Consider the following 7,985-nt stretch of genomic DNA (forward strand, 5'->3'; position numbering starts at 1 on the left):
TTGTTGTGATTTGGGAGGTAGTAAGATGGTTGGTGGGATAAAATAGAAAGGATTCAAAGACCATTGTGGCATGGGGAGAACATGTTTCGTGGTTTCGTTGTCTGGCACATTTATGGGTTGGCCCCATCTTTGGAAGGTCCGCAACTTCCAATAATATTGAACGTCTTTTCCCCTTTTTAATCAAAGAAATTTGTTGTGTTAGATGCTCAAATTCAGCTTTATAACTCTTTTTTGGGGAGGGTTATTGTTTACAAGGATCTATACTTTACTGGGTTTTCTTATCCTCACACATACTGTGTATCGGGAGACCTACTTTGGCTTGAGCATGATATTTGGCAGTCAGGGTCCTGTATTGTTTTTCGGTTGCTACATTGTTGGCTCGTAATAGAGCCTAACAATAAGTTGAAAAATCTGGTGCAAGTTGCAACTTACCAAACTATTGTATCCCCTGGAATTCATGACGAAATCTACCATATGGAAACCTTGGTTGTAAGAGAAAGGTTGGCTTTCTTTGACTCAAATATTTTTGATGCTATAGAACAGTGGGTCCCTAACCCTAGAAACACCAGGGGCAGAAGAAAATAGTGCTTCAATACCCTCTCCTTGCATTGAAAAATGAAAACCTTGCTAGGCAAGGTGTTGGATGAGAAATAAATGAAGAATTACAATATATATATACTAGATTAAAGGAAGTTATTGTGAATATTCCTAAACCTAGAATCCCTACGGCAAAAAACTGATGTTACTTCTCCTACTTGTTAATCCATACATATTATTTACTGTGTTCTACAATAAATATTGAAGTAAATACAATTGCAATATTCACTATTTAAAATAATATGTTGAAACACAAAAATGAACAGGAAAAAGATACAACACAATGGCACAGTTATTTTTGGACAAATGTCCTCGGAAAAACCCAATGCAGGAAAACCAGTGCAGTAGCTCTGAGGGTTTTATTATTATGCAGTAGTAAATCTAAGTACAATTCATTGGAAACCCAACTGGCTATCAGATATAGAGAGAAATTGGACAAAAAAAATATAGTGAGATGATCTCACCATGTCACTGGAAGAATCTGACCCTGATCTTGCTTGAAGGAGGCTCTGCGTCCCTTCTGCGTAAGCCTCTGCGCAGAGTTGTGTCAACCCTACGCAATCTCTACGTCAATTCAGTTGGGAATTGCATTTCTCTTCCTCAGGATCCTTTGCTGCCTAGAAACTTCGATTCCCAGCCTCCCGGTCTCACACCCCAGCTCTTGACTTCTGAATCTCGATTTCCTCAGCAGGAATTCGATCTGCTTCTAGGATCTGCACTGCCACCGCATCAGATCTGCGTGGGCCAACGTTAAACTCTCTTTGGACGTCGTTTTGCCCTCTCTGCCTTGTACTCTTCGGCCTAGGAAAACTTCCCTCTTCCGGATGCTATCTTTGCCCCTCACTACAAAAGCTCACTTCAAATTTCTCTTCGACAGTTGCTCTACTTCAGAAATTTGATCTTATAAACTCTCTTTATGTGTACTCCAAGTGCCCATCAAGCCTTCTCTTATAATCCTCTTGTTGATCAATCAACGACCCAAATTAGATTCTAATCAATGGCTAGGATCATATTGACTTGATCTCTGTATTCTTCTAGAAGTTTCATTCCCATTTTATATTAATACCCTTGCATTATTTTAATTTCCTAAGTTTAGACTTAGGGTCCCATTAATTATTTTAATAAAAATTTCTTCGAGTGGAATTTCCCAAAACGATTTCTCGGTATTGGAGAATGCATGTGTCTAAGCCTCCCTACAAATTTTGAGACTTAGAGCACATTCGATGCTACCAAAAATCAACACTCCATCTTAGCGAGGAATGTGCTCTAGCAATGCAACTTGTTGAAGCATCACTCTGTTCTGTAACATCTCCTTCTGCATTGCTGATGTCTAACATCATGTCCACCAACAACTGCGCAAATGATGCATCTGTACTACTGTTAAACCTGCCACTGTCAACACTACATCTGTGTTGCAACTCCCTCTCAATTCTATATCATGTTGTTGCTGAAACTGCCACTGCCAATATCACATCTGCATTGCAACCTTCTCCATCTGCTACTGCTACTGCCTCAACAACAGAAAAGAATCCCAAATTACCGAACTAGTGTTCAATATGATGCATCTCGGTGCTGGAGTTTGACTACTGCTAGTCTCTACGCTGACCCTCTAAAGCCTCTGCGCTACTACTGACCCCTACTCTGTGTTGTTTGCACTGCTGCCAACTTTTCTCTACACTGCTCAGTCTCTGGCGCTCCTAGCCACTACAACTTCCACTTGGGCACTCCTCTGCACCAACTAACACTAGTCCATCTTGCTACTTCTAATTTGGGGTCCCGTAACAAGGAATTGATTGGAGAGGTGGGATCCTCAAGGATCCTGCCCATCTGTAGCTCTTTTGAACTACAACTCTAAATCAGCCCACCTCCCTCCTGGAGGTATCTCGACTGTCATGGAAAACTCATCCTCCTCGATCTTCACGGCTGCAACCTTTGGATCATGCTTCTCATCTTTGTCCTTCTTCCTGAGAGGACACGGCGTTGCGCAGTGATCGAGTTCACCATACCTGAAGCATTTGATCTTCGAAATGTCCTTCTTCCGCCTTTGTTGCTCTTGTTGCCCCTTGGATGCGAGGGATGCATTCTCTTCCCATTCCTTGGGCTTCGACCCACTGCTGCTACTTCCGTCAAGTTTACACTTGACTAAGTCCCTTCTTAGCTCCTCTTGCTTAAGATCTGCCCACATTTCATCCCAGTTCGGCAAAGTCGCCCTTCCCAGGATTCTCTGGACAAAGACTTGCCACTCCTCTGAGACTGAGTTAAGGGCCAGTCTAACCATCTTGGAACCTTGAGATGTTGACCCTACAACTACCAATTCATCTCGGGTTTCTTGAAGCTTTGTGAGGAACATATCAATGCGTTCCCCCTTTTGCATCTGCGTAGATCTCATCTTCTACTCTAAGTACATCTTTCGCTGCTCGGAAGATACCTGATATAGTGTCGACAAAGCATCCCACATCTCATTAGCAATCACTCTGTCTACGATGTGACAGACTACATGATCCTTCACTCCATTTAGGATCATCCTCTTCATCTTCGCCATATCTCCATTGTACTTCTTGAGCATATCTGGATCCGCGAGCTCAGCTACCATGTTGTCGATGTAGACTTTGAGGAAATGCTCATCCAAAAGGCATGACATCCTTGCCTTCCAGATCACATAGTTGGATGCCCTATCCAACCTATCCTGATCTCTCAGTCCACTAGCTTCCATCTCTGCCAAATAGAAATGTCCTCTCTCCTTTGCGCAACAATGGATTGGCCTATGCACTCCCTTATGGATCTTGTAGATCTACTCCTCTCTGTTGCTGCTTAGCTAGTAAGAATTTAGACTCCTTGGATGGAAGTCCTCTGAGGAATAATTTCCTCAACCATGTCTCTCTCTTCCCTCTGACGACTTTCTGCCCAACAACTACGTCTCACCAGAAAACCCCTCTTCGCTGAAGCTGTTGCGCTGCTCCCTTTGACACTAGCAAACTTCGATCTAAAAGTCTTACCTCTTTGTCGACTCACTCAGAGAGAGACCTCCCTCAAAAATCTAGCCCTCCTGGCCTGAATTGTGCAAACCCTCTGGGGATTCGAATTGCTGCCTCTTGTAGGAATTTCAAACTCCCTTCTTCCTTCAGCATTGGGCTCTTCCGACACTGTTCTCTTGTTTCACCTGCACCTCTGGTACCATGTGAAAATTCCTAAACCTAGAATCCCTATTGCAGAAAATTGATGTTACTTCTCCTACTTGTTAATCCATATAATTTTTTTTACTGTGTTCTACAGTAAATATCGAAGTAAATACAATTGCAACATTCATTATTTAAAATAATATGTCGAAACACGAAAATGAACAGGAAAAATATACAACACAATGACACAGTTATTGTTGGACAAATGTCCCCGGGAAAACCAGTGCAACAGCTCTGAGGGTTTTATTATTATGCAGTAGTAAATCTGAGTACAATTCATTGGAAACACAACTGGCTATCAGATACAGAGAGAAACTGGACAAAAAAAAATAGTGAGATGATCTCACCATGTCACTGGAAGACTCTGACCCTGATCTTGTTGGAAGGAGGCTTTGCGTCCCTTCTGCGTAAGCCTCTGCGCAGACCTGTGTCAACCCTACGTAGTCTCTACATCACTTCAGCTGGGGACTGCGTTGCTCTTTCTTCGGATCCTCTGCTGCCCAGAAACTTCGATTCCCAGCCTCCCGATCTCACACCCTGGCTCCCGACTTCTGAATCTCGATTTCCTCAGCAGGAATTCGATCTTCCTCTAGGCTCTGCACTGCTACCGCGTCAGATCTGCGTGGGCCAACGTCAACCTATATTTGGACGTCGTTCTGCCCTCTCTGCCTTGTACTCTTCGACCTAGGAAAACTTTCCTCTTCTGGATACTATCTCTGCCCCTCACTACAAAAGCTCACTTCAAATTTCTCTTCGACAGTTGCTCTACTTCAGAAATTTGATCTTATGAACTCTCTATATGTGTACTCCAAATGCCCATCAGGCCTTCTCTTATAATATTCTCGTTGATCAATCAACGACCCATATTAGATTCTAATCATTGGCTAGGATCATATTGACTTGATCTTCGCCTTCATCTAGAAGTTTCACCCACAATTTATATTAATACCTTTTAACTATTTTAATTTCCTAAGTTTAGACTTAGGGTCCCATTAAAAATAATTAATTATTTTAATAAAACTGTCTCTGAGTGGAATTTCCCAAAACAATTTATGGGTATTGGAGAATGCATGTGTCTAAGCTTCCCTGCAAATTTTGAGACTTAGAGAACATCTGATGCTACTAGAAATCAACAATTATAAGGGTGCAACACAACTAACAATTTAGTTTGGAATGAGAGGATGCTAGATTGGGTCGCATTGAGTGTCACATACCATGCATTGTTGTTTTTATAGCCCCTTTAGGTTCAAGTGCCAAGGACCCAACCCCACCTCTTTAGATGTTTGAAGTTTATCATGTTAGTTTTTTGGATGAAGTCTTGTGACCTTTTTGTTGTTAGTAGTATTTTGCTTTTTATGCTAAAGTTATTTAAATTTTGGAACATTGATTTGATAGGTAGGTGGCCAAAATAATATAACCTACAACAACACAATGGTTGGAAATGGTATGGTACGATTTTCAAATTATTTTTGTAAAATCAAAATGTGAATTGGAAAATGGAAATGGTGATTTAAATGAAGAAACACAGTAAATAAAAAGGGACGATAATTGATTATAAAAAAAGACTTTAGTTTGAGGATACTAGGTTGGGAAATCAAAAACTTTGTATAATTTTATTAAGATTGAGAAAAGATTGAAGACTTCCGGTTAGAAAAAGTTGGAATTGTAACTTACATATTGTTGTTAGGTTCAATTAGAGATTAGCAGGTTAAAGAATTTTACTTATATTTTTGATGGAGAAGCTATTTCTTAAAGATGAGTATAGGGAATAATTAATTTATAATCTATTAAAAGTAATTGCATATTATTGTTCATTGTTTGTTTTCTTCATATTTTTGTAATTTGTCATTTTTGTCAATTGCTTTTGTAGAGAATTATTACACATAAATTATAAATTTGATTGCAAGCACATATTCTTTTATGCGAATTACTTCCTATGCATGAGAATTGAATATGTTAGTTTGATTTATGTTGAAGATGATAGATTGTTTCTTGCTTTCAATAATTAGTTTATACTTGTAGTCAATTTTTTATCACTATTAGATTATGAGCAAATATATTATTTGCATTTACATAAAAAAGAAAAGAAAAGAAAAAAAGAATTCATTTAGAATTTAAAAGAATTTCAACAAGAAAGACTGTTCTTAAGGAACAATTTATTCTCTGGCCCACATATTGGTGGAAATCATTATTCCAAACAACGATAGGTCTAATTGGGACCTATAATTAGGTGATTCCCCTTGTTGTTGTTGGCGATTTTTTTTCAACCATCAACAACACCATAAACAAGCAACCAAGTTGTCAAGTCTCGAAGCAAATATGAATAGGGACTAATAAGCTTTGAATTCATATTATGAAGTTTGAACTCATATTGTGATTGCGACTTGCAAAAACATTAAATTTTAATTCCATATATGAACTGTCTTGGTGAGATAAGATAGACCACCAACCTACCATTTACAGATCAATTAAAAAATTCAAGTCTCTTACAAAATTTAAGTTAAAAATATATACTAAGTTATTATAGATTGAAAAAAAGTATTACAATTACGACAAATTTTATATGGAAGAGGAGAAGTGTCACTCATTGTGGATTTAATTGTCATTGTATATGTCATCGTATATATATAATAATAACATGTTAATAAATTGGCGTGAACACATATACTAGTAAGTTTTATATAATATTTATAAATTATGAAATGCCAACATCTTATATTTATTATTTGCCACTTTCAATAAACTTAGGTTGAGAACCGACTTTATTGTTTTATAATGTTTGTTTCTTCCTTTCTTACATTATATACTATATAATAGTATTTTTTTCCCTTCTAAGTAACATTTTTTTGAAAATTCTTTGAGTGTTTCTTCTCATTTCAAAGATGTATCTTGGGTAAACTTAAACTTTATATTCTTTAGGGCATAAGATCAAATCAACAACATGACTCAAAATCATTACAACAATATACAATATATTATGAGTTTAATATAGAACTTATAAGAATAAAATATAAATAGAAAAAATAATTCCCCATCTTACAACCATTATATATATATAATTTATTTATTATTATTATTATTTTATTTTTTATTATGTGGCTCATGGATCTCAAAGATTGGTGACCATTACATCTACAACATATATTTGTATGAGGCATATCTACTTGAAGGAATCACTTCTTGCCTACTCAACCACAAACCCTGATCCTGTAGGCATGGAGGCTCAACCATAAATAGTTATCGAGAAAATCAACCTGTAACTTTTAATAACAAAAATACGTTAACGATAAAAACTCAAGCTATTAATCTAACTTTTGAAACTTTAATTTAATTAACCATATTATAATAATAATACATTAAAAACCACCCCATTCTATTCTACAAAATCTCATTAATGTAGTCTTACATTTCACATCGCTAAACAACCTTTCTCTTTGAGTTTACATGAGGTGAATCATATGGTGTTGACCAATAAAAAATTTAAGCCAATCACACACCATATAGCCACTCAAATACTAATAATGGCAATGCTTTGATTGGACAAGTATGTCACTATACAATTATTACAACAACCATAACGTAGTGAAAATGAGTAAGAGTAAGACCACCCTTCTTTGGGGAATCTAATATTTTTGCCAAAAGTGATCACATTTCTAATGTGTACGGTGACATTATTATAATTAGGCGCAATTGCTTCCACTACATTCGCTATGGTACCATATATATAAAATAAGTAGGGAGCCCTTCTACCTTATTTCTATTTCTACTCAAATGCAAAGTTTTCAAAACCAAAAGATTCTTATAATCCAAAAAAGGAGAGTTGCATGCATTTTTCCTACGTTTAAATAAGTAATGTTGGTTGTTTCGATTAAAAAGGTGGATTGAATATATTATACTTGTAGACATTGGTAGGGGAGATGATTGTTGAGATAGATTATAACTTTTTTTAACACAATTCATGCTAATGGGTCTCGTTTTACAACCGGTTTATATAGTAAACTATATTGATAAAATATTTTTAAAATTTGGATCTATTTTAAAAAAGAGTATGATGATTGTGATTTTTTTTGTTTTTAAATGATTAGTAAAGAGTTAAATTAACTACATTTTTATATGTGGGTGTTTTTAAGTGTCTTTTTGTTGCCACATGGAATAAAGATGCATTTTCTCATACTATCTTTATGTCTTCATTCATGTAAAAAAATTTCT

The sequence above is a fragment of the Pinus tabuliformis genome, chromosome 3_2 (assembly GCF_031772625.1).
Source record: "Pinus tabuliformis cultivar Carrire ecotype Pingquan chromosome 3_2, CPIR1, whole genome shotgun sequence".
Classification (NCBI taxonomy): domain Eukaryota; kingdom Viridiplantae; phylum Streptophyta; class Pinopsida; order Pinales; family Pinaceae; genus Pinus; species Pinus tabuliformis.